The sequence below is a fragment of the Ascaphus truei genome, chromosome 1 (assembly GCF_040206685.1).
Source record: "Ascaphus truei isolate aAscTru1 chromosome 1, aAscTru1.hap1, whole genome shotgun sequence".
In the NCBI taxonomy this organism is placed as follows: domain Eukaryota; kingdom Metazoa; phylum Chordata; class Amphibia; order Anura; family Ascaphidae; genus Ascaphus; species Ascaphus truei.
In genome coordinates this window covers 394,828,379-394,855,761 of record NC_134483.1, presented here as the reverse complement: position 1 = coordinate 394,855,761, position 27,383 = coordinate 394,828,379, and the positions used below count along the sequence as shown (strand labels likewise).

The following is a 27,383-nucleotide window of genomic DNA, read 5'->3' as shown; positions in this document are numbered from 1 at the left end:
GAATCCTCATATAGACTAACAAATAAATACTGAAATTAACTTTGTAATGTACCAATATTGTAAATAGATTTTCTAAATGCTTGTTTATTTTAAGAGGATTTTTAACAACAAATACAGTTTGCTTAATATTCCATAGCAGTACTACAGTAGCTGTTAGTGACGTTTTACAATAAACTCAGTGCACTATAAACCTGATGAATATACAGTAACTGATATGAAACAGTCATATATTACGGTTGGTGTCATTTGTAGGCGAGGATCAATAATGAGCTGCTGGTTATCTGCATTTTCCACATCAGTTGATATCGATGTGTAAGATTCAATAGAGACTTAAATACATAATATTATGCAGGGAGGAAAATGTTTCAACTATATACTTAACAAAGTAGTTTTGTTAGCAAGTGTTTCTGAATCGTAAAAATCTAGATATATTGGAACTGTGTTGAAAAGCTTGAAGCAGCAGTCCAAGCTGCCATTTATCTTTTTAATTTAATTTTTCCCTTTAATATGTACATCAATACAATCAACACAATGATAATTAATTAGCTAAGTTGCCAATTGATCCGTCTCTTGTGATCAATCTGGGAAGATTCAGCTTGGGGGTTCACTAAATGGCTGTCAGTGCAGCAGAGGAGAACCAGAGATGCAAAGTTATGTGGGGAAGATCATGTGACCAGGCAGTCACTAGATTCAATTGGTGCACTGCTAGAATGAGGGCAGGGCTCAAAAAGGGGTGTGCCAGAGCCAGTTTCAGAAGAGGAAGGGGATGTGACTTTGTAAATGATTGCTATAGAAACAAAAATGTTTGTTACATTAGAACACATTAAAAATGTAATTTAGAGTTGTTTTAAAAAAAATGTTACAAGTATTTTCTCATAGTACAAAACTGATTTATTTAGAAAAAAAACACACACATATAGGATATTGCTTGAACTGCAGCTTTAAAGTAGATTGCTCAAGTTATATGAAAGGTACTAAGAGATTTGTCTTCGGGAACCTATTTATTAGATATTTTTCAGTTCTAAGTACATCCCAGAGTTGGAAATGTGACAACTCAACTTACATTCAATTGCATGCAGGCTACAGTATGTCCATTTTCTATTATGTTATGTTTTGTATACCTGTTGTTAAACTTAACTATAGTTGGTTTTATTAGTAATCAGTTCAAACCAAGAGCTGTTTGACATATACAATCTTACCTTAAAACGCACCTTTGTTTGCCCTGTCAGATTAATGTACATATCTCACAATATATAATGTTGAAAAGTAATATAACGGCAGAGATAAGATGGAGTAATCAAAAACAATGGAATATTTAATGTTAAATGCAAATCTCTTACATTAGGTGATGCAAGGCATTGCTTTCATTGTAATTTTCCATATACAGTATACAGTATTTGCGAGCTTTTTGCATGTGCACTGTAGTTTTGTATTTAGAATCTATTTCCAATGAAAATTAATTACATGCATACATAATGAATAATAACTTATGTTTTTTAAAGGTCTGACAATATACTTAGTACTGTAGAAAGGAAACCACGAAGCAGTTTCCTTGGAGAGCTTACAATTTATTAATTTGATAAGATAAGGTACAGGGAAGTACAGTAGCTTGACAAAGGTCAAAATCATTTACTTTCTACTCTGCTGGTGCAGCTCACCAGTTTTTATAACCGCTACATGTCTTACTTTTATATTTCAGCACCTTGTCCCAGAATTCAGATAGAAATCATTTATTTGTATCTCTACAAAAAAGCTAAGAAAATAATTTTATTTGTTCATATTCTTATTGCCAAATCGGTTTGTCAAATCAGATGGCAGCATTAATTAGTACAGAGGTTTTTTTTGCAGTAAGTAAAATATACACACGCACAATGTAATAGAATCAATTTGTGTAGCTAATTAAAAATGTTTCCATTTTCCATTACAAAAGGTGCATTTCCAGATCAACAAACTTTAGTTACTGTAAATTGTAAGGTATTATTTGTCTGTACGATACACTTTCAGTTCTCCGAAATTCCAAAGGTAATCCCCAGATTTTATTTCTCCTTCTATTGTTTCATCCCATTCTGAAACCCTTTCCTGTAGAATTCATTGAATGTTTATAGATGTATTAATCAGCTTCTGCAATTGCCCAAATGTGTTTTACATCTTGACATAATTTCATGGGACTCAGCATTGACTAGAGCCTATTCATTAAACTGTGATAACGGTATTTCCATGCAAGACCGCCTGTTTGGGGCAGAGCCTTGCTTTTCACCATATTCCTTATGCACTTATCAAAACACATGAGGAAACTTAGTAAAATGACATACTGTATACTCACGGATTATTCACTAAATTGTGATTGCATGTTGTTCATACTGTATGTCACAACCAGGGAGGATGTAGAGAGAGAATATTTTTTTTTTATCGTGTCAAATGGCATTTCTTTTTTCAAATAATTATTGATATACAAGTTTAATGAATAGGCCTCTCTGGGTGATTCTTGTTTTGGGTACTCCTAAAATGTAATGTACCCTGAATTTTTGCAAAGCAGAGCAGAAGTCCTTCCCTTTTAGGCGTTCCTCCCTTGAATTCCTCCTTTTTATGACAGCTATTTAGGCCCCTGATTTGTGTGGGTCAGGGACTGTTTTGGCTGCTGAACTCCATTTAACAGGCCACACACACCTTTTACGACAAAGATGATGGAGCACAACACACACACCTTTTACCTTATTCTGCCATCTGAGAGAAGGTGAAAGCAGACAGCAGTTTAACTTTTTCAAGGTTACCAGGCATAAAAAAAAGGCTGTTGAAGGGATTTGGGAATTGTAGTGTCACAATGAGGCAAGTATTTGAAAGAGAAAGTAAAGAAGAATAAAAGAAGTAGTTACGGTATGTGGGTGTGACAAATTCTTTATATCATTGAAGGAATTAATATTACTTCAGGCTACAAGGAGAAAATGAATACATGGCTGAATTAATTTCATATTATAGTGAATTAAATAAAAAATGGTCAAAGAGAATTGGACACAATGAAACTGTGACACCCCAAAAAATTGCTTTTTATTGTCATTAGAGATCTACCTTTAGATGGTCCCTCAGAGGGCATGGATTAACTTCAATATGGAATTACAAACAAATACTGTTTTTAATAGAAATAACACACATTACTGAACTAGAGATATGTCTCTGTTTACAGTAATATTATCCAGCTATCAATCACATACAGTGACATAAAAAATTGTTTAACTAATTTTACTTAAACAACACCAATCTTAAACAAAGGCTTAAAATACAGTATGCATCATGTTAGTGTTAGGGATGCTGTGGTATCTTGTAGGCTATATGAAATAGTTTATTATTATTGTAATACAATATTTTAAAAAGCAGTTTTCCCTTTTTTGATGTAAAACAAAGACAGTTTAAAATGTAACTAGTGTAAACAAAAATCAACAATACTATTGTATGGTGCAATGTGTTCTGTTGCATATGCATGAGTTTCCATGATCTTATGAGATCCTCAATGTGCATATTGTAGTTTTCCTCAACTTTTGAGCAACATTATAAATTCTGATTAATATACAGTATCATTCAAAATACCCCTGTTATTTAACTTGCAAAATGTAGTTCCAACACTGTGTATGATGAAAGTATAGTATTCATTTCAATACCACAGAAAATGCAGTAACTTATTTACAAATTGTACCCTCCTGTATTTGTTAATGTACAGTTGTGTGAAAAAGAAAGTACAGTCTCTTTGAATTCAATGGTTTTACATATCAGGACATAATAACAATCATCTGTTCCTTAGCACGTCTTAAAATTAGGTTAATACAACCTCAGATGAACAACAACACATGACATATTACACCGTGTCATGATTTATTTAACAAAAATAAAGCCAAAATGGAGAAGCTACAGTGTGAATAACTAAGTACACCCTTACTGCTTCCATAGGAATTAAGATGCTAAGTAGCAGACAGGTGCTGCTAATCAAATGCCCTTGATTAATTGATCATCAGCAAGTGTGACCAGCTCTATAAAAGCTGAAGTTTTAGCAGTTTGCTGGTCTGGAGCATTCAGGTGTGAGTTAACACAATGCCAAGGAGGAAAGACACCAGCAATGATCTTAGAGAAACAATTGTTGCTGCCCATCAATCTGGGAAGGGTTATAAGGCCATTTCCAAACAATTTAAAGTCCATCATTCAACAGTAAGAAAGATTATTCAAAAGTGGAAAACATTCAAGACAATTGCCATTCTTCCCAGGAGTGGACGTCACTGCAAATTCACCCCAAGGTCAGACCGTGCAATGCTCAGAGAAATTGCAAAAAAAAACATGCGTTACATCTCAAACTCTACAGGCCTCAGTTAGCATGTTAAATGTTAAAGTTCCTGACAGTACAATTAGAAAAAGACTGAACAAGTATGGTTTGTTTGGAACGGTTGCCAGGAGAAAGCCTCTTCTATCTAAAAAGAACATGGCAGCACGGCTTAGGTTTGTAAAGTTGCATCTGAACAAACCACAAAAATAAATATCACTCAACAACAGTGATACAGTATGTAAAGCGGCGCCAATCCTATATTCAACAAAACTATATAACAAAATATACAGAATATACTTATTGTCCCGCAGCTAGAGTCTATTGGAGGCTATTCCATTATCTCCAGAAATAGGCAATGAGAAAAGATAGAGTCCTCCATGGGGGAGAAAGAGAACAGAACACAGACCAACGGTGTAATATTAATTAATATACCGATAAAGGAAAATAATAAAAAGAGAGATTGACACATGCCTGTGGCTATTTCTCACTTGGTGTGTCTCTCCAGATGATCTTCACTGTTGGCTTTAGAAAGAGAGAAGGGAAGAAAGCATAGTGTAATAACGTTTATTATAAGACAACAATAAAAGAATCCTACTTACAAGCGTCCATAAAATTGAGCTTTTAAAATTGTGTTCCCAGCGTTTTGCTCTTGGTTTGTCCACTCCACGTTATTCCCTGCCTTTGGGCTATTCACGTGGACGCCGCTTCAGCTTCCATTTCCTGGTTCACAGCATGCTAGGGGTTCCTCCTGGGTTACGCAAGCCCTGGGTTCTCCTCCTGTGCTCCCGTGTTCGGTACGCGCATGCGTGGCTGTAGCTCTCCGGGTCGCGTTGCTGATTGGGCAGAGTCCTTCTCCTTTGGGCTACGGTGGCTCACAATGTACAAAAAGATCCACCAAACGCGTTTCGCCTGTTCGGCTTCCTCAGTGGTGTGTATGATCATTTGAAATGACAGTTCCTTTTACACAGCATGCCTGCCCTCTATTGGCTGCTTATATTTCCATATAATCGTGCATTCTATACATAAAATACTATTCCCATGCTTCCCTTCTCCCTTATCTTCATATATCAGTGCAATTTCTATTTATTAAAATATTGTGACTTCCTAAAATATTGAGACTTCCTAAAATATTACAACAGATGTTCTTAAAATGGCTAGACTGCCTTTTTTAAACTATTAAAATACAACCATTTGTACAATCTTCCCCTCTCATATTTACTCTTGTCCACTGTGAGGCATAAAACTTGAAATATTAAAAACCTCCTCTTAAAATATGCCAATATATGCCAATATATTGCTGCAAATTAAAAATATATACCTTAGTCCCTTCTTTCAGATTAGTGTTATTATTTAATACATGGGCATCGATAGAGGGACCATAGTCAGAAAAAGGATGATAATTCCATGTCTACATTCAGACCCTTTGGTGTTAATGACTGCATTGTGAAAATCCAATAGGATTCTCGCTTGGATATTTTTTGGTTCAAATCCCCTCCTCTCCAGTCCTGTGTCACCTGCTCTAACCCCCAGAATCTTAAGCACCCTGGGTTTTGATTGTGTTTTTTCTTAAAATGTAGGGACACATTATGTGTTTCTAATCCTTTTAGTATATTTATTATGTGTTCCCCTATCCTGGTTTTTAGTTTCCGGATTGTCCTCCCTACGTACTGTAATTTACAACTGCACTCTAGGGCATATATCACACCCTTACTGTTACATGTAATGTTTGATTTAATTGTGTATTTTACAAGGGATATGTTGCACATAAATTATTTTATCTTTGTCTCCTGTTCTTTATTGTTCTTACAGGCCTTACAATTTAAACATTTACTAAATCCTTTTGTGATACCGGTCAGCCAACACTCTTCTTTTTTGTTTTTCAGATAGCTGGGTACCAATTTCTGCCTGAGATTTTGTGCCTTCGAGAAGATGACTTCTGGTTTAGGACCAATCACATCTTTCAGCCATTGATCATTTTCTAGAACATGCCAATGTTTCTTCAGGATCCCCTTAATATTATTTGACTGCATACTAAAAGTAGTTATAAAATGGATCTTATTCTGTATTGATGTACTTTTATCTATTTTTTCTTTGTATCCTAGCATGTCTGACCTTTCTAGGCTGTTAAATTTCATTATTGCATTATCTACTGTTTTTGATTTTCTTGCAATACATTTCTCCCTCATTGGTTTGATTTGTTTTTCATAATCTTCCTTTTTAGTGCAGTTTCTTTTGAGGCGTCTAAATTCACCATATGGGACATTCTCTAGTCAACTCTCTTTGTGGCAGCTGGATGCACTGATATAATTATTACAATTCACTGATTTAAAAAAGGTCCTGGATTGTAATTTGTTTCCTTCAATAAAGATATCCAGATCTAAAAACTCTACGTTTGTAGTACTAATATTTTATGTAAAATTCAAATTGAGTTGGTTTATATTAATATCGTTAAAACATGTTATTAATGTTTCCTTACCGCCCTTCCAGACAATGATAATGTCATCGATGTAGCGACGATAGAGTACAAGACCCGCACCATAGCCTACATTGGACCAGATGGTCTGGTCCTCCCACCAACCTAAAGCCAACACTGAAGATCATCTGGAGAGACACACCAAGTGAGAGATAGACACAGGCAAGTGTCAATCTCTATTTTTATTTTATTATTTTCCTTTATCGGTATATGAATTCATATTACACCGTTGGTCTGTGTTCTGTTTTCTTTCTCCCCTATATATACTGAGGAGAAGAAGAGCAGAAGTCTACGTGCTGAGGACTCTATCTTTTCTCATGAACAAACCACAAGACTTCTGGAACAATGTCCTTTGGACAGACGGGACCAAAGTGGAGATTTTTGGCCATAATGCACAGTGCCACGTTTGGCGGAAACCAAACACAGCATATCAGCACAAACACCTCATATCAACTGTCAAGCACGGTGGTGGAGAGGTGATGATTTGGGCTTTTTCTGCAGCCACAAGACCTGGGAACTTTGCAGTCATTGAGTTGACCATGAACTCCTCTGTATACCAAAGTATTCTAGAGTCAAATGTGAGGCCATCTGTCCGACAGCTAAAGCTTGGGCGAAATTGGGTCATGCAACAGGACAATGACCCCAAGCACACCAGCAAATCTACAACAGAATGGCTGAAATAGAAAAGAATCAAGGTGTTGCAATGGCCAGTCAAAGTCCAGACCTCAATCCGATTGAAATGCTGTGGCGGACCTTAAGAGAGCTGTGCATAAACAAATGCCCACAAACCTCAAGGAACTGAAGCAACGTTGTAAAGAAGAGTGGGCCAAAATTTCTCCACAATGATGTGAGAGACTGATAAAGTCATACAGAAAATGATTACTTCAAGTTATTGCTGCTAAAGGTGGTTCTACAAGCTATTGAATCATAAGGTATACTTAGTTTTTCACACATGGCTTCTACATTTTAGCTTAATTTTTGTTAAATAAATCATGACACGGTGTAATATATCATGTTTTGTTGTTCATCTGAGGTTCTATTTACCTAATTTTAAGACCTGCTAAGGAACAGATGATTGTTATTATATCCTGATATGTAAAATCATAGAATTCAAAGAGGGTGTACTTTCTTTTTCACACAACTGTATATCCAGTGCTTGAAGTGGGTCAAGATGAGGCGGGATCCCATCCCACGTCTTTTCAGGAGGACATAAAAGCATCCCGCTACCTTTTAGCAGACTTAAACCACCCCTGTACTTTTACAGTTGCTTCAATCAGCAATTGGCATGGACATTGGGTGTATCCTACAGTGAAATCATGCGAGCACAGATCTTTTCCATCATATTGTGATTGAAATGCCAAAGAAGCGGGCAAATGATCCGAAGATTCATGATCGACAAGTCTACCACTAGACTACAAGACTGCCTGGATTTATGTGCAGGATGTACAGGCTTCGCAACAGACTATGGGTGGCTAGGGAGGGGATGGTTACATCTGTGCCATTGGATAAACCGTCCCACTTCCTTTTCTCTCCCTTCAAGCACTGTGTATATCATATTTTGCAGGTTTTTAGTGGAAGGTACATTACGGGGAGAAAAAAGTGTGCAATTAATGTATCTTTTTTTCCTACTCTTTTTTGATACACAAATACATGGTATTATAAATAAAGCTTGCATGCTTAAATATTTATATTAAAACCAAATGGCTGTGTAACTACTATTAGTATGTAGATGGTTTAAACTCATGAGCTTCATCAAAGATATTACTAGATAACATTTGTGTTACTTCCTGCTTTGAAGCAGATTTAAATGACTATCCAATGTGAAGTTGCAACCGTTGATCTTGCATCTTCCTATTGGCCTGAGATTTGCTAGCCATTTTGTTTTCCCTGGCGGGAGATTTAAACCTGGTAACTTCACTTTACTTTTGTGAGTAGCATGTATCACCACTCCTAGTTTCTTGTGGTGTACTCTAATAGGGAGGATTATTGTGTTCTGGTAAGACATGTGTTGCTTAGGCCTTACGTGATTGGCTGTTTTTTAATAGGCTTGCTATTTTTAGAGGCTGAGGGGATTCTGGTACTTTTTTGTGAGACTTATGCTGTTCTCGTACCCATCCTTCCTCCCTTCAAGTTTACATGAAAGGAATTGGTTGATTTGGAGGTTGTTTTTTTGACAGGTATTGTATGTGTGAATAATTGTTTTGCTACATTATAATAAATACATAAACAAATAAGTACTAATACAGATATTACAATAAAAATAAATAAATAGAGAATTTAGGATGAAGGAGCGGCTCAGTGAGTAAAGACACTGACTGCCACTGAGTTTGATGCAGGGGAACCTGGTTCAATTAATGTTGTCAGCTCCTTGTGACCTTGGGCAAGTCACTTTATCTCACTGTGCCTCAGGCACCAAAAACATAGATTGTAAGCTCCATGGGGCAGGGACCTGTGCCTGCAAAATGTCTCTGTAAAGCGCTACATAAAACTAGCAGTGCTATACAAGAACATGCTATTATTATTATTATTTATGTTTGGTGGTCTTTGTCACAACATGCTGGGGGAACATTGCCCATTGCTGGTGATTTGGTGTGGAAGGTTTACGTGATTACCAATTTTGGTGTCTTTGTATAAGTAGCACAAGAGCATGGCCTTGAGACAGCACCAGATGCTATTTAGCTCTTGGGGTTTTGATAGTACTCGGTGAACCTTCATGCTCTCTTTGTTGGAAGGCAAGAGGCTTGGTTTGGTGAAAGTTGACAAGGTTCAGGTACTGTATACACATGTTTATTTATAACACGTTTAATAACATTTTGACCTACGTTTAGATTTGTAAGTCATTTATGGTGGTTTATGGTTATTTTTTATGCATTTAAATACATGTTATGACTTTACCGCCATTAATGTTGTACAGTATGTGTGTATTTTTTTTTTTACAGAGTAAGGTGGTGACAGGATGTGAGGGATACATGTCTTTGGGGATGTCAAGAACACATTACAATACTTTAAAGTAAATATGGCCATATAAGTATTAAATTAATATAAAATAAAAATGGGTGGAATTTTGCAGAATTCTACAATTAAAGTGGAATTTGCTGATATTTTTGCCAAGCATTAAATGTAAAAAGAAAGTACATTCTCTTCATTTAAATTCTCCCATTTCAATTCAATTTCACTCTAATTTTTCATACTACGTTGACTATAAATACACACAGATTATTTGGGAATGGCAGCCATTAAACAGGGATTGCATAATTACTATAGGCAACCATACACAATGAAAATTATTCAGTCAATCCCACCTGCTACAAACATATAGTGCAACAAAATGCATCAGAATCATAAAAAAAAAATCTTACTGCTTGCAACTGGTTTGCTTTCTTTAAAAGAAAAATCAGTATTGTTTGCAGCATCACTGTTACATTATTTTTGAAAAAAAAATAACTCCAAAAATGTACCTATTAGGCACTTGAAAGCAAAAGCTGAAGAATCGTATTATGTTAAAGTCTTGGAATGCCAAACTAGAATTATACAGTTTTTTAATTGCCATTTATTGTACTGTATAAAGTAATGATGAAAAATACATTCTGTACAGTATAGAAGAGCTGAAAATGTGAACCGAGAGCATCGTCTCTCTCACCTTCAGTCTACTTGCTAATGACCTGAAAGTAAGCTTCTCTGTTGCACCAAGTACTGTTACTCATTCACCATTGGTACGTCAATAGCAATTTGGTTATTGCCCTAGTGTACTGTATAGTGAGGAACAGTTAATTGTATGAAGTGAATTACAATAATCAAATGTGTTCAACCACATTTACAATATGTAAACAAATCTTACTGCATCTGAGTAGCACCTGTTTATGTACAAGCTTACATTAAAAGCCTTGCTTAAGATGTTAAGATATTGTTCTTGTTTAACGTTCACATTGAGACACTTGGCTCTGTAATTACTCTTGTCATATATTAGAGAAAACTGGCATTGAGCAAAGCTTGCTATGAAAGTGTCAGATCCAAAGTGTCATTCATGACCACATTATTTGGCCTTCATTCCCAGTCATCAATACTGTAGTATTGCTATATTTACTGTAGAAGACAACAGAATACACATATGAAATATGTTTTATGTCACCTTTAAATTAATATAATCTAATGTGCTGATTACAGTGGGTATTGTAAAGCAGACTTGTCTTCAAATGTACAGTATGAGAAAGCAGAAAATAGATATTCTCCACTTTTGACTTATTGCACTTAGAAAACTAACAACTGCATCAGATTCTCTGATAAACCAAATGTATAATATAGGGCTCTGTATAGAATATGGGACATACAGTATATACAGGAATTTTATATATATATATATATATATATATATATATATATATATATATATATATATATATATATATGTGTGTGTGTTTGTGTGTGTGTGTGTATGTGTTATGTGAAATGTTTCTATGTTAAATAAGTATAATCAATTAATCTTTATTATTGACTTCTGATAAATCACCTGCTGTTCAGCACATACTATACAATGTATAGTTTTCACTTGCAAGAGCGTTATGAATTACAGTACTGCAACTACTACACTGTGTGACAATGATAAATCACACATTCTTATTCTCACTAAACATAAGATATAACAATTATATCTTAAGGGCATTAGTGTTACATAATCTGGAGCAGAGTCTGCTTTGCATTGACAATTACACAAAAACCATCCATGAAATATGCTATCAATTTATTTCAGTGTATATTTCAGTGTATATTGCTATTCAACATTTTCGAATGTCAAGTGCTTATCACTTTAAACTAATGAGAGATTTTTAACCTTTTCTAATTTTATAACTAACCACATTACATAAGGACTGAAATGACCAACATCTCACTGTCAGGTTTATGAAAGAATCAGGTTTATGAAGAATCAGGTATTGACAAAACATTCTATTTTGCTATATCCTTCCATTGAAAGAAAACTTGAAAAATGTTACCTGTTTTTACACGCCAATTAAAAAAAATAACCAAAAATAATATTCAAACTATCTTGCAAACGTTATATTCCGTCTTGATATACCAACTGGGATGACTGTGTGTGAGACATTGACAGGTTGGGAAATGTACACTGAGATCTTCAGGCATGGCAATGATCTAATCCTAAATGAGTCCTTAAATAAAAGAATACTGAAATTAGAGTGTTTCTTTTAAAGAAATACTGTGCATGTACTCAAAAACTTGATAATAGCTAAAGTTATTCTTAAACACTAAACATAAACATGGTTACACATACAGGTAAAGTAAGCATACAGTATGTACAGTATGTGCTCAGTTCTATTCCCTGTAAAGGTAGAGTTTAGATAGTAAACCTTAGCTTCCCATGTTATAGTATGAAAGCATTTTAAATAAGAGGGGTGTCACAACTAAATTTTATCCATGAGCAAATTATTAACATCATATAATCTTTTTAGTACATGCATAGCAGCAGGTACTTTACTGTTAAACTATTGCAGACAGACAGCCAAAGCAAATATACTGTACCTTATTTGTACTTCAGATTCTGCTTCCCCGGTGCAAATAAAGGATAGATAGGATGGCGTGAGGAATGGACGACGACTGAAGAGAAAGAGGGAGAGAACGAGACATATCTCCAGTTATTTCTCAGTGTGACATTGTAAAGATTGCTGAAGATTCAGTGACGCCCCCTTAAAGCTGAGCTCCACCTTAGACGAAAATTACATGCTGATCTGGGGAGCTTCAGTACTTGCAATGCTGGCTGCAAACCCAACACCTTCACATTACCCATCTGGGGGTGTGTTGCCTAGTAATCCTGAGAGAAATGCAATTAAATATAAAAACCACAGGGAAAAAAACTGCTTCAGCTGAGAACATTTTAGGAGCGTGGGGAAGTTGGAAATGCCTAGCAGTTTATATGTTCCCATAGTATGTTTGCAGGTCTGTGCCATCTGGTGGCTAAAGACATTTATTGTCTCAATATAAGACCACATTTATAAATATGCATAAGGGCAACAGCGAGTCGATCAGCTGTGTCACTGTGTTAAAGGACTCAGAGTTTAATACTGGATTTGAAATGTCACTTTCCATAGATCGCTATACTGTATATGATATTAACTCTGATATGTACCTTTCAGTGTCTACCGAATAAGATACACAGAACAAAGGAATGCATGTATTTATCTCCCCAACAAAGGGTAATGATTATACTATAAAAATGATATATAATATCAAAATGGGGAAAGCTCTATCAAAACAGTCAAAACCGTACTTTAATGCTACACTGCACATTTAGCATAAAAAGTGGAGAAAGCCACTTAAGCTCATTTTTATTTATGATAACATAATTGACAATAGCAGTAAGGAATATACTCACTGTAAATACGAGGAGGTGAAATATATGGCGTGTAAAAAAAAAACTAGGGCACTCAATACCATGACACCTGGGCTGAGCTAATGCATTGTAATAACGTTGTGCCTGGTATTTCCACAGTGCTCTACGGAAATACAGTAATAGGATGCTACAGTATGTGCCATTGTAGACTAAGTACTTAGAACAGTCTAACCATATTTCAGTTAAACTAATGGGCTCTATCGAGGTATTATTTGTAAACAGTAGATATCTCAATCTTTATGAAATGATCCTGACAGCTCATAACCATTTGCTAAAATGCTAACCACTTGATTGATAGGCGTTCGTGTGCTTGTCATGCAATGTAATACACGTTTCTTGTAAAGGAGGAATACTGTGATAATCACATTTCTACATTTTTATGTATTATACAAAAATATTATTTAGAATAAAAGTAATGTGTTGTAATAATGTTTCGTTCAGCTGCCCACACACGCACATAAAAACCCTTCGGAATGCCAACAGCAATACGTCCTTAAATTCAAGTGGCATATACATACACTATATTGTTTTCTTACTACAGTATATATTTTAAGAACAGTACATTTACGATGATACTGTATGTTGGTGTATTTAAATAATCACACACTACAATCAGCTTCAGATAGTTAATCAATATCCTTTTTTAACAGACAAAATAAATACTTTGATATTAAACCATAACAAAATATATATATTTAGTATTTTATTATTGTTTTTTTCTTTTACATGTAAACTTGAGCTTTCTCCTATCAAAATGAGATACTTTCAACACTGAGTCTAATGCTTATAGTAAGATGAGCTGTTACTTCTTACCTTAGTTTATTGATCGTGCCAGATATATAATATGAGAACAATGCATGGCCACACGATGGCACTGACCTTCAAACAAGCTACAGTATTGGAGCATTATCTTAATAGGCAATATAAACTTCCATCGCCTTCCAATATCGTCTATGTTCCTTGCATTCAAACAAGCTACAGTATTGGAGCATTATCTTAATAGGCAATATAAACTTCCATCGCCTTCCAATATCGTCTATGTTCCTTGCATTCAATAATTGCTGTTCATTTTTTTTTTTTAAAGAATACTCCCCAATGCAGGAGGATTTGTAGCGTTGTTGCTTTGCAGACCATGTTCCATTGTGAGCCATGTGGTATTGGCTTAAGGTGGATGTTATCTTTAAGGGGGCGTCACTACCTACATCCAACAACCTTCACCATCTCGGCGGGAGAAAACACAGAGAATTAGATCATTTCTCTCTCCCTCACACTCTCACTTTATTTGTTTTGTTTTATATGTATCAATACCTCGTATTAGCAAACATTAATTCCACCTAGATATCTCTTCTTGCTGCAAACCGTCTCCAGGAATCTCTGGGCTAAATGACCTCAGGTATGTTCAATGTTTCTTGATTTGTTTTCCTCTGGACTTTCTGGTCTACTGGAGCCAAGAATCAGCAGTTTGCATAGCAGTTTAAAGTAAAATATTTACTGTGATTTGCACGAGTGACTGAACTAAATATAGTCACAATTATGTGCCCTGGTAGCTGGTCAGCATGGATTATTTGAGTGACTTATTGTATTATGTGAAATAATGAGCAAGGTAAACCCCTCCTTTCACCAGTTTTCCAAATTAGTAATGTGTAGCACTGGTGCGAAATGAATCTCATTCTGGGTTGCTTGTATACACAAGCAGAAGATGAAACGATTAATGTAACGATTAACCAGACATGCTGCCCTGTCCAAGGTGCTGTACAGTAGATAGCTCCTGATATGATGTGTTTTTTTGTTGTTCTGTATTGCAACTGATATAATACATGTTATGCAGTAAGTCTAAAACAATGCATACTCGAATATGTTTCGTATTTTGTTCAAATGCCGTAGTGCTAAATGATTATATTACCTTTGATGTTATTATAAATATAGGTACTGTATAAGCAGTTTTAAATAACTAGACAAATGTGTGTGATAGAACTGCACACTACTGTATATTTCTCCACGGGCATGATTGTAATATGTTTAGCACACAGTATTATTTCATGTGCATTTATTTAAAAAGCTTAGCTAGTGCATGTTATCATTACTACTGTTTGTTAATCGCCATTTTTTCACGAAACACATAATATTGTTTATATTAAACCCATACATTCAGTTACATTAAACACTCACATTTACCTTGTAGATGGTGCTTTGGCAAAATTAAATCATTAATTAATTTATGAGGAATGTATGTAGCAATTCTAAGTGGACAGAACAATATAGATTTCCATCATGGGAACCTCTTACTTTAAATATAAACAAAATGTAACAAAAATATGATTGATAAAGCAAGCATACAGGATTGTGGTTTACATTTTATATAATAGTGATGTTACAATAACATTTGGGGGGTTATTCATCAAGTGTAGGGAATAAATGTTACGACTAACAGAAGTAGGGCAAATCGCTGAAAAATGTTCTTGTTTGTCAAATTCAGGTCATCATAAGTGGCATGCACATGCAATCACACACTTTATGAATCAAGCTATTTAACAACATGCAAATCATACTAAAATGAAATATTTATGCATATTTTAATGTCCTTCAGTGTGCAGTAAATAAAATCAAGGTTTATTAAGTTAGAAGCTTCCATTGTTTTTCTTACCATCAGGTAAGTGCTGATGTGAAAAGCAATTGTACTGTATGTCCCATTCAACAAGAAAACAAAAATTACAATATCTAAATGCTGGCTGCTAGTTCTTCTAAATTCACAAGCTCCATCTGTCTCAAGGATATATCATTTAAAGGAGCTTCTGAATGGCATCACGATGTCTGAAAAGTTAAGCACGTGAACCTAAATAAATAAATACATTGGTATCCCTCCATGATTGAGTTGGGACAACAGCTGCTACAATGTGTAATCTAACAGATGTTCAGTTAGTCACCACAGTGATAAACTTTACTTACACCTAAATACTTATTGTCAGATTTAACAACAGGGGGTGTGCTTTACAGGCCACTGAATATTTCTCCACTTGTAATGAATAACACATATTGCTTTGAACTGTTTATCTTTGATTAAGTGTTGATTCATTAGCTCATTCACTGCTCAAGTGGCTTGCCCCACATTGATTTTTACTTCCCCAGTATTTAGGTGATCTGATACTAATCAAAGAAATGAATACCCTGTCCTGATTTTACCGCACACATTGCTTGTTTGCTCTGATCCATTTCTGCCTAGGAAAAACTACTAAGTGTTAAGCGTAATACAGTACTGGCTATGCCGGAATCTGACAATGAGGTGCTTCAAGTGGTTACAAAGGCTTAATTAACAAAACAGTTGAATCTGTGCCACCCATACACATGCCCATTTTCTTCACAAGAATTATTGTGTGTGCAGTACAATTAGCTTCATTTTGTAAGAAAGGCCGTAAATTACTAGGATCGCTTAATCTAGTGATGTCACATAATCCTTTTATTAATAGAAGGGTGACAATATATACTGTAGAATTATTTCTTAAAGTACTCCTAACTACAAGTCATGTGAACATCTTTCATAATCCAAATAATACGAAACAATTTTCTGTATTCTGTATTTGAGAAAAGAAGATTGAAAAAAAATAATCCTGGATGAACCTACAGTATCTTTTTTACCTTAAAGTCTTATTATTATTCTCATTCACAGCACTTCCTAGGGTGACCACATGACACAGTAATCACCGTGGCATTCTGGTCAGGTTTAGAAATTAAGATTGTTTATGTCAAAGTATTGTATGAATGGACTATATATATATATATATATATATATATATATATATATATATATATATATATTATACACTGTGTGTACATAGTACACAGCGCTTCCACTGCAGCTTATGTCAAAGTATTGTATGAATGGACTATATATATATATATATATATATATATATATATATATAATACACTGTGTGTACATAGATCCACTGCAGCAAGAGATTCTGGCAAATGACATACAAATGAGCACACAGTGCCACCGTTAGCTTCAAAACCATATAACATGGTCCCCTATAAGCTTATGCTTGCTGCATTTCACAGCTTTTGAGCACCACCTGGGTTAAGATGCATAGCCAGTAAACCCACCCAAAGACAGCCGTTTTGACCTTAATGGGTCTCATCAGTGTGGGGTTGGTTATACTGGCTTTGCAAAATAAAGCATGGGATAGGTTTCACCACACTTAGTTAAGTTATGGTGGGTAAAAAAAAGTGACAAAAACCCTCCACAGTAAAGCATGTAGCAAATGGAAATATTACTGTATGCTCATTTGCATGTCTTAGACAGGTCTGCAACCCTGTCTTTCACCAGTATCACCCAGCACACAGTGCTTCCACTGCAGCAAGAGATTCTGGGAAATGACATGCAAATGAGCACACAGTTTCCCCTTTTGCTTCAAAACCATATAACATGGTCCCCTATAAGCTTAGGCGTGCTGCATTTCACAGCTTTTGAGCACAGCCTAGGTTAAGATGCATAGCCAGTAAACCCACACACAGACAGCCATTTCAACCTTAATGGGTCTCATCAGTGTGCGGTTGGTTATACTGGCTTTGCAAAATGAAGCATGAGATATACAGCATATACAGTATAGAAGCCACACTTTCCTTCTCCATCTCACTTCCCCCCATAAATGGAAAATTCAGAATGCACATTACCATCAACCATCCCAATTGAAACCTGGCCTTGACATACATTACAGGAGGATCATGAGCCAGGTGATAACATGTTATCTTATTCAAATGATCTGTTTTTCACAGCACATCATTTTGCACTTTTTTAATCAACACTACATTTTATCTGCACATTAAGAACTGAATGCTTCATTATTGTTATATTTAACACTCCATTAATTATTTCTTCAAAAGCTAAGTGTGAAGCAGGGTTTGTTATTCTGAATACCTGTGGGATCATTTTATATTGGGTTTTTTTTTAATTCTAGAATTTAAAAAATACAATATGAGGGGATTTTCACAGAACGGAATTAGAAACATATAGCTGTTAATCCTCATACAGTGATTGAGGTACAGTACTAATTCCAGAAAGTACAGCACCCTCACACTAAACTAGCCATGGATTTTTATCCTTGATTTGCTCGTGAGATTCTCTTGCACATTATTGCTTCAGCTAGACTTTTATAAATATTTAGCTAATAACTTTGAAATGAAATCAAGTCAAAATCTTTGACAACGTGTACACATAATAAACTTTCTAATTAGAAGGGAGATACAGTATATGATTATATGGGTAGTAGCCACAGAGAAAACAGAGGTGTTAACCTTAATTTCACCTGGGCCAAGATACATGCACTACCAATAACAGACACCAATAGCCGTTGAATTCAGGATTTAGAATAATGCAAAAAGATTAAAATATAGCAAATGCCACCAGCAAAGTGGTGCCATGTTACACCAGTGTACTGTACCACGAGGGAGATGAATTTAAGGTTATAACTTCTGTATTTCCTATGGCTATGACCTGCAGCTATTTACATTTAATAACCTTATATAGTTATTAGTGGATTGCAAAACTATTATTTATAATATTGTATGTAGAAGGGGGGGGGGGTAAACATATGTTGTCAATACATTTGCTTTATCATTAAATATTGTTTTTCTGTAAACTGACCAAATCTCCCTTGGAAGTCTATCTGAGAGTGAGGCTGCAGGGAGAGTCCGTTTTCGTTGTTTCTATTAGTGTATGTATGCATGCATAATTATATGCATGTACAGTATGAGTTTCAACTTGACAAACATTCCTTAGGTAAACAGTTTAGAAATAAAAAGTACTCAATTTGTTCTGGTGACCCTTAAAAGGGTAAAGTTTATGTGCATAGCACTTATGCTAAACTAAAAGTAATTTGTAATCTCTAAAAAAAACAAAAAAAAAACAATAAGCACCTTCAGGATATGAAAAACACAACTAATGTTTGTATTTGACAAGGTAAGCCAAAGCAAAGAAAGATTAAAACAGCAATAATTAGAGATGCACATTTTTATCAAATATTGCGCCAAGTAATAAGTTTTAATCTCCTTATAATGATTTCCCAAATGTATTAGAAATGGAAATCATACTATGTTGGGTTAAACAATATCTGTGCTACGAGATGCAACATAACATTCATTCTCATAGGGCTAGCTTCATGTAATGTGACAACAATCTAAGTTAGTACATTAATAGCAGTGCAGTATTTATTGGGGCAACAGGCATGATGTAAAAAAAATGTTGTTCTCCCATACAAAGTTTGATATTATTTTGAATGCTTGTTGGTTTAAGAAACATGCAGATGAGCTAATTACAACCTAAATTATATTATCCTTCAGATGTAGCCAGATTTACTAGTCTAGCCAGAGCTGCGACTAAAGAAACTCAAAATGCTGTGGATCTAGGGAAGGTAAAAGCCGCGGGCTGCTGCAGGGCTACATTCTCATTTATCAGACCCCCACAGCACTTATCCCAACTGATGGGGTGAAAAACACAGGCATTCAAGCAGCTTCACCCATCAGTGGGGAAAGTTTGTCTGTCTACATTTGTATATTCAATAAGCTTCGTTAGGAGTAACCCTGGGAAATAACACCATGTTATACAAGTCATAGCTAACTGGCAATACGCCTAGCCAGAGACTGAAATAGGGCTTGAGAGAGAGAGAGAGAGAAAGAGAGAAAACGAGAATTTGCATATTTCCCATGTATCTTGAGTGTGCTCCCATCTATTTTTCATCTCACAAAGGTGAGCATAGGTGAATCTATTTGGAGGTATATAATTAAATTGACTTTCCCTCCTCTCTCCTGTCCTCATTTCTTCCCTCTCTCCCTCCAACAAAAGCTCTAATTTTAATGTCTAGCTGGGTATTCTACTGGGCTCAAATAAGACTGTTATTTTTTGCATATGATCAAGGCATCATCTAATTCATGTTTTAGGTAAAGTCCATGACTTGTTTGTTTATCTTATTTGAACCTCAATTGTATAATTTGAATCATCTCTTAACCCCTCAGGACAAGATTCATCTCCCCCTTCCATGACTTGTTTGTTTATCTGGTACGTTATGGGTTAGTCTGATTTACCTTAAATTTCATCAACAATTGTCCAGTCTACAATGAGCAATTAGGCTGTTTTATTGGGTGGTCATGTGGTTTGTTAGCAATATGTGTGAACCTAATTTGGCAAAAGCATAATACTTAAAAATAGTCACTATAAAATATGAACATTTTAAGTGTTTGTGGAGTTATACAGGAGGTGGACATATTGTCCATATGTTCCAATAAGTATCGGACGTAAATGACAAACCCACAGTGTGCCTAAACACTTTGAATTGTTCCATAATTCAGACCCCAGTCTATTAACTTTCAGGGAAATTGAGCATGGACTTCAGTCGGCTTAGATACTTCAGCAACTTCATGAGGATTTTACTGGACAGCTTTCTGTGAGCTCCCTTCACTACACTAATATTCTACCATCACCATTACCCTACCCCAATTTCCTCTACCGCAGTCTCCTAATACTTCTCCTTGTTTTCCCACAATTATCACACCTTGCTTTCCTGACTATCTCATCCTCCAATTCCATCTCTTAACACACCCTGGCACTGCCTAAGGTTGCAAGCCTTTGGTGCCAGCTCAAGGGTACATGTCATTTTTTGCTGTTTGTGTGGTGCACTTGCCAACACCTCAAACTGGAAAGACTACATCTTCATGTTAAGTACTGTAATAAGTTAATATAAAAAAAATCTGTCTCACCCCTCCACATGGTCTATCTCTTTCCCTCCTTTCCATTCATGTTGTTAAAACAACAAAATGCAACAAAGTGCAAATGTTCGGCGCAGTGATAAAGGGCATATGATGGTGCCTTCTATAAGTGAATATATCATAAAAACTTTAAATAAAGTGCAATATTGTGTAATCATATAGTAACTAAAAAGTGAAATACAAAATAAGGATTGCAGCTCTGAACCCTTTAAATGGATGGTCTGTCGAATCCACTTCAAACGTTGATTTCCTCAAAGTATAGGGGAGCGCAGGTTCAATATGTAATGAGAGATAAATAGAACATAGTGCAAATAAAGTATAGAATGGTGAAGTGTATTAAACACTAGGTCGAATGGAGACTCACGTGGTGTCAATCAAAATAAGGCGTTTCAGAGATCAGTGGCAATGAGCTTGCCTCTGGTGTGTGATGCAGGAACTTCAATCAAATATTTGCTCCATCTCTAACGCCTCTAACATGTCCTTCCCTCTCTTTAATATCCTAACATTTAGCCTCACTCACTCCACAACATCTACTTCCACATTCACATACAGATATAGATGAACCTACATGTTATAGACCAGTGGTGCTCAAACCTTTTTGTCTTGCGCTCACCCTGCCTGGTCTACTCCACTGATAGCGCCCTCTTACATTGTCTGAAGCGTCAAATGACGCCACAGGGTAAGGTGATGTCACATTACCCTGTGGTGTAATTTGACGTCGCATTGCTATGGCGGTCGCCAAAGCCGACAGTCACGGTAAGTGAAGTTGAAGAGGCCTCGCGCAGTCCCCAGCAATTAATTTAAATGCCTTTGGGAAGAGTGCATGGCCTCTGTAACCACCTCCCCCCCAAAAAAATCTCACGCCTCTAGTTTGCACACCCCTTCTATAGATCCCGTCCAATTTTCAAAATGTTTAAACCTCTCCTCTCCTATCTCTACCCTTTCCTGCCCTAACTATCTCTCTATATGACTGTACACTTTCATCAGCCTTAGGCCGAGTCCATAGAAGGACAGGCCGTGCTGAGCCGTGCGGACGCTCAGCGCTGAGCCCCTGCATCCTCAATGAGGATGCCTTCAGAGGGGGCTCACGCGAGCGTCCGCAGGCGTGCGGAGGCTTTGGAATTTTCAGCCGAGCGCCAAGCTGTTTTTCAGCGCGCTGTCGGCTGAAAACATCCAATCAGCCTGAAGCAGCGTCAACGTCACGGCGCCGTGATGTCGGCGTCGTGACGTTGACGTCAGTGCGTCGCGGGCGATTGGCCCAGCGACGTCACTGCCCCGCCTCCAACAACCTCCCCCCCCGGCTCCCTTCTCGCACACTGGCTCGCCTGCAAGTCCGTGGAATCGCGCTGACTTAAGCAGGCGAGCCTCAGCGTTAGCGCGCCTCCGCTCTCCTGAAGCCTCTATGGCCCCGGCCTTAGACAAGATGGTTCCTGCCACCACACGTCACCCCCAACAATTTAATCCACAATCATGGTACACACATTTTGCCCGCTATCTTTGGAAACATTACTGGAGGAAATCCCACTTTGAAGCCAGTATTCTCCACTATAAATGTATACTCTCGTCCTATAACACTGTCCTTTCTCTTGCCAACCTACCTTTCTTCACTCATACTAACTATGTACTTTAACCCTCAATGCCTATTTGTGACCTTTAACTCTCTTCTTTGCCCAACTGCACCTTACTACTCTCAAGACCTGTGACCTTCCCACTTACTTCCCAGGCAAGATTGATTAAATCTGACATGACCTCTCTTCATGTCATGCCCCACATGCACCACTTGTCTTCCCTTATACATCTAAATCTACTCTCAGCTCATTTTCCCCCCTGTGACTGAGGATAAGCTCTCTGTTCTCCTCTCATCGTCTGAACTTAAAACCTGCCCCCTTGATCATATTCCCTCGCATCTCCTCCACTTTGTCTCTGTCACACAAAGCCTCACCCTAATTCACTTTTTTAACCACTTTCTCACCTCCACCTCCCATCTTCTTTTAAATATGCACTCATCATACCTATTCTAAAGAAACCCAACCTCACTCTCTAAATACCATCCTATCTCTCTCCTCCCCTTTGCCTCCAAGCTACTGTACTTGAGTGACTTGTATATAACCACTTGACTCACTTTATCTGCTTGAATCTTTTCAATCTGGTTTCCATCCTCTACACTCAACTGAGACAGCACTAACAAAGATGGCCAATGACCTACTCTGACAGCTAAGTCTAAGGGTCACTTCTCTTTACTAATTTTCCTGACTATCTGCTGCCTTTGACACTGTTGATCACCTACTTATGCTGCACAATATCACCTCCATTGGCTTCCATGATGCAGCCCTCCTCTGGTTCACAACCTACCTATCCAACTGCTTCCTTCAACTGCTTCCTTCTACTGCTACCTTCTCTGGTGTCTACTCTTCCTTCCTTTTTTTAGTAGAGGGTCCCAAAAGGTTCTGTCCTTGGTTCTCTGATCTTCTCACTCTACTCTTCTTCTCTTAGTGAACTAATACAATATTTTGACTTATCTCTTTGTTGATGACAACCAAATGTATCTCTCCTCCCTTGACCTCTCTCTCCATCTCTTGTTCTGTGTCACCAACTGTCTCTCTGCAAGCTCCTCCTGGATGTTCTGCCATTACATGTAGCCTAACATGTCCAAAAGAGAAATAATACTCTTACTCCCTTCCACTGCCGTCAATAACACTAGAATCTCATTAACACCCCAAGGGTGTCTAGTGTTCATCTTTACTCTGATCTCTCGTTTATTTCTTACTTTCAGTCACTCACTACTTCCTTTTGTCTCCAGCTCCAAAATATCACCAGGATATGCCCTTTTCAACTCATGATGCAACTAAAATCCTAATTCACTCACTCATCTTATCTCACCTTGACTATTGCAAACTTATCCTAGTTGGCATTTCCCTTGTCCACCTATACCAACTTCAATCTATCCTAAATGCTGCTGCCAGCCTTGTCTACCTCACTCACTGCTCCACTTCTACTGCTCCACTATGCAAAGCCCTACACTGGCTTCCCAAATCCTCTAGAATTACATTTTAAACACTAGCTCTGACTTACAAAGCTCTCAATGGCTGTACCCACCCCATATATCTCATCCGTCATCTCCAAATATATCTCTAAGATCCTCTATGTTCTGCCCATGACATCTACCTCTCCTCCTGCCTTATTACCTCCTCTTACTCCCACCTACAAGACTTCTTACTTCCTACACTCTTGAGCTGGAATTCCCTACCACATACAATCAGCTACTCTCCCAGCTTTCAGGCATTTAAAATCCATGAAAACTCATCCTTTCAAGGAAGCCTATCTGGGATTTCTCTAAAATTCACCCCTCCTCTCCAAATTCATTGGAACCAGCTGAGCAGCTGGACCAATTTCACACTATGTAACACCCCCTAACATCCACACCCCCAAACCTTAATGGGATCAGCCGTGCAAATGAACCTACTCCATCCTGAGGCATACTTTGTCCCATAATATATTTCCACTTTATATTTTGTTTCAACGTTGTCCCTGATTCCCTCTAGAATGTAAGCTCTGACAAGCAGTGCCCTCATTACCTCTTTGTATCTGTTTGTGCTTCTTTGTCATTATTTAGTATGTCATATTGTCATTCTGTTTATGTAATTTACATCACTCTGTACCTCCATTGTACCATGCTGTGGAATATGTTGGCGCTTTACAATTACAAATAAGCGATAATAATAATAATAATAAGAATATTTGTCCTGATTAGCCATAGTTTAGTGAATCTAACTCGTAAGCAGTCAATAGCAGTTAACGTCAATTGGGGTGTGATAACTTGCATTATGGCTTCGTGAATCCTGGTCCTAGTGTCCAGTCGCTGCAAAAAAGGCTTTTATGATGCTTGATATATGGATCTCTTGTATCAAACTAAATTGATAAGATTTTTTGTATAACTGTACTTCTAAATACATTAATATACTGACACCATTTTTTTTTTTTTAATTTTTTTTTTACATATAATCATGACTACAATCAGTGGATTAGTATTGCATTAAACCCCACTAGCTATGCAACAATTTACACTGCAATCTATTTTATTCATTATTTTTTTATACAGCTGGTAATTTAATGTCCTCTGATCCATTTATTAAATGACAATTATTAATTGCATTCAGATATAAGAATATTAAATCAGCTAAATGAATGGCTTTGTTGCACACATACAGTATTTGAATAGTGAAAAAAAAGAAAAAAGAATGGCACAAAAGGGCTTAATGTGACAATGATAATAATATATAATATAAATAATATGCATGAAAAAAATACTAGTATAACTCTCTCTAAAGAATGACCATATTTTCTGTAAAAAATACAGATGTAGCAAGACTTAACTCATTGGTGCCATGGCCACCCGCAGTAAAGTGCACTCACTCAAGTGACCGCGGTAATCGCGGCAAGAAGGGATTAACACTGCGAGGCGTTCCATTGAGAAGCATGGACACCCCCACAGTGCGATCACTGCAAACACTGTCCCTAGCACAGTAGACTTTGGCTTGTTCATCCACAGCACTGGGGGCAATAAGTCTGGCTACATCTATATATAATTCAACTACTAAAGTGACCCGATACTTCCCCTGTAAGACTGGGTTGCTTCTGGGAAATTAGACTATCACTAAGATCTACATAAATAAACTTCTTGGATAATTTCCAGCACAAACTCCTCAGCAATCAGTGAAAGAGATAAAAACTGGGAGAGAAAAAAATTATATCGTGTAGTAATTTGAAAAAAATTGAAAATTGAATAAAAAAAGAAATACACTTGCATGGACTGCCTAAAAAAATAGGCAAAGTGTAATTGTAGATATAGATCTTATCCCATATACTGGATATGTGTAGCTTTAAGTCCCATCTCTGATTATGGATAGTTGTAGCTTTGAATCTCTGATTTTAGGTCGATTTTCCCCACAATCAAATTTGGAAGTGGAAATAGAGGACAGAGAGACACCAATAGTGTTATTTGTTTTTACGCCGGAGCCATACCAGGCACTCGTGCAGTTCCTCTATCAACAGCATTTTTCTGCTTCTTCTCCCATTTTAATATGTGTATTCAAGATGATGTATTATGAGTATTTGTAATCACACAAAAACACTTTACTCTATGGTAAATATGTATTACACTATTTGGTGTGTCTTTTTCCTCTCCCAAATTTGATCTAGGGGAAAGTGTACCTACTATCAGAGATTCAAAGCTACAACTACCAGGGATGGGACTTAAATCTACAGATATCCAATGCTTGGGATGAGATCAACAAAATACTGTATCTACAATGACAAATCGCCTATTTTTGAAATGAAACTCCTATAGCGGCACCTACCACATCAGCAAAATTCCCTGACAGTGAATGCAGTTGATTGATGCGGAAGTCAGTGGTGATGGATGTGATGTGATAGAATATTCAGTGAACTTTTCTTTGTAGCTTTGAAGTAAATATTGGATCCTAGAATCTTTAATGTACGTGCATTTTAAGTGAAACTTCTTTGTCTTTTGTCACTGTTTTGTCACAGAAATTGTATTTGTGATGGTGCTGTTTTTAATTACAAATCAAAACACAATTTCAGTGACAAAACGCAAAGAAGTTTCACTTAGAACTCGCGTGTGTGGCAAACACCCTGTTTTAATTATTTGCTCTTTTATATTTATACTAACTGTGAATTCCTCGTTTGTGTGTGTGTGTGTGTGTGTGTGAAGGTGAGTGACAGTGTGTGAATCTGAGTGACAGTGAGTGAGTGTGGGAGTGAGTGTGTGTTAGTGACAGTGTGTGTGAGTGTGCGTGTGTGTGACAGTGTGTGTGTGAATGACAGCATGTGTATGAGTGATAGCGTGTGTGTGAGTGTGTGTGCGTGAGTAGTGTGATTGACTGTGTGTGAGTGACTGTGTGTGTGTGTGTGTGTGTGTGGGTGTGGGGCAGTGTGTGTGGGTGACTAGTATGGGTGGGTGACTAGTCTGGGTGGGTGACTGATTGGGTGGATGACTGACTGGGTGGATGACTGACTGGGTGGATGACTGACTGGGTGGATGACTGACTGGGTGGGTAACTGACTGGGTGGATGACTAACTAGGTGGGTAACTGACTGGGTGACTAGGTGGGTGACTGACTGACTTGGTGGGTGACTGACTGGTGGATGACTTGACTGTGTTGGTGACTGGGTGGATGACTTGACTGGGTGACTGACTGACTTTCTAAAAAGATGGGCAACCTTTTTCAGAACAAATCTATAGTATCTGCCATCACAGTCTCCATGGGTAATGAATGCCATATTTTAACTGCCCTTAGTGTAAAGAACCCTTTACTTTTTTTGCTGTTGAAATCTCCTTTCCTTCAACCTTAAGGGATGGCCCGAGTCCTTTGTACTGCCCGTGGGATGAATAGTTCTTTTGAAAGCTCCTTGTATTGTCCCCGAAT

The 27,383-nt window shown here is 37.0% G+C and overlaps 2 protein-coding genes across 4 annotated transcripts in view; one reads left to right on the top strand and one right to left on the bottom strand.

Annotated features, from left to right (window-relative positions):
- The window catches only part of NPY1R (neuropeptide Y receptor Y1), a 68,549-nt gene extending 54,432 nt beyond the window's left edge, over positions 1 to 14,117 (bottom strand). The window contains exons 1-2 of one of the 3 annotated variants that reach the window (XM_075612254.1): positions 13,993 to 14,117; positions 12,312 to 12,386 (exon numbers count right to left, since the gene is read on the bottom strand). The gene's annotated coding sequence lies outside the window, so the exon portion shown is untranslated. Of the gene's footprint in view, positions 1 to 12,311; positions 12,671 to 13,992 lie in introns of those variants that run through there. The other 2 variants (XM_075612264.1, XM_075612245.1) reach the window with 2 other exon arrangements.
- Positions 14,118 to 14,266: 149 nt separating this feature from the next.
- The window catches only part of NPY5R (neuropeptide Y receptor Y5), a 129,586-nt gene continuing 116,469 nt past the window's right edge, over positions 14,267 to 27,383 (top strand). Inside the window, exon 1 of the mRNA XM_075612231.1 lies at positions 14,267 to 14,572. The gene's annotated coding sequence lies outside the window, so the exon portion shown is untranslated. The remainder of the gene's footprint in view (positions 14,573 to 27,383) is intronic.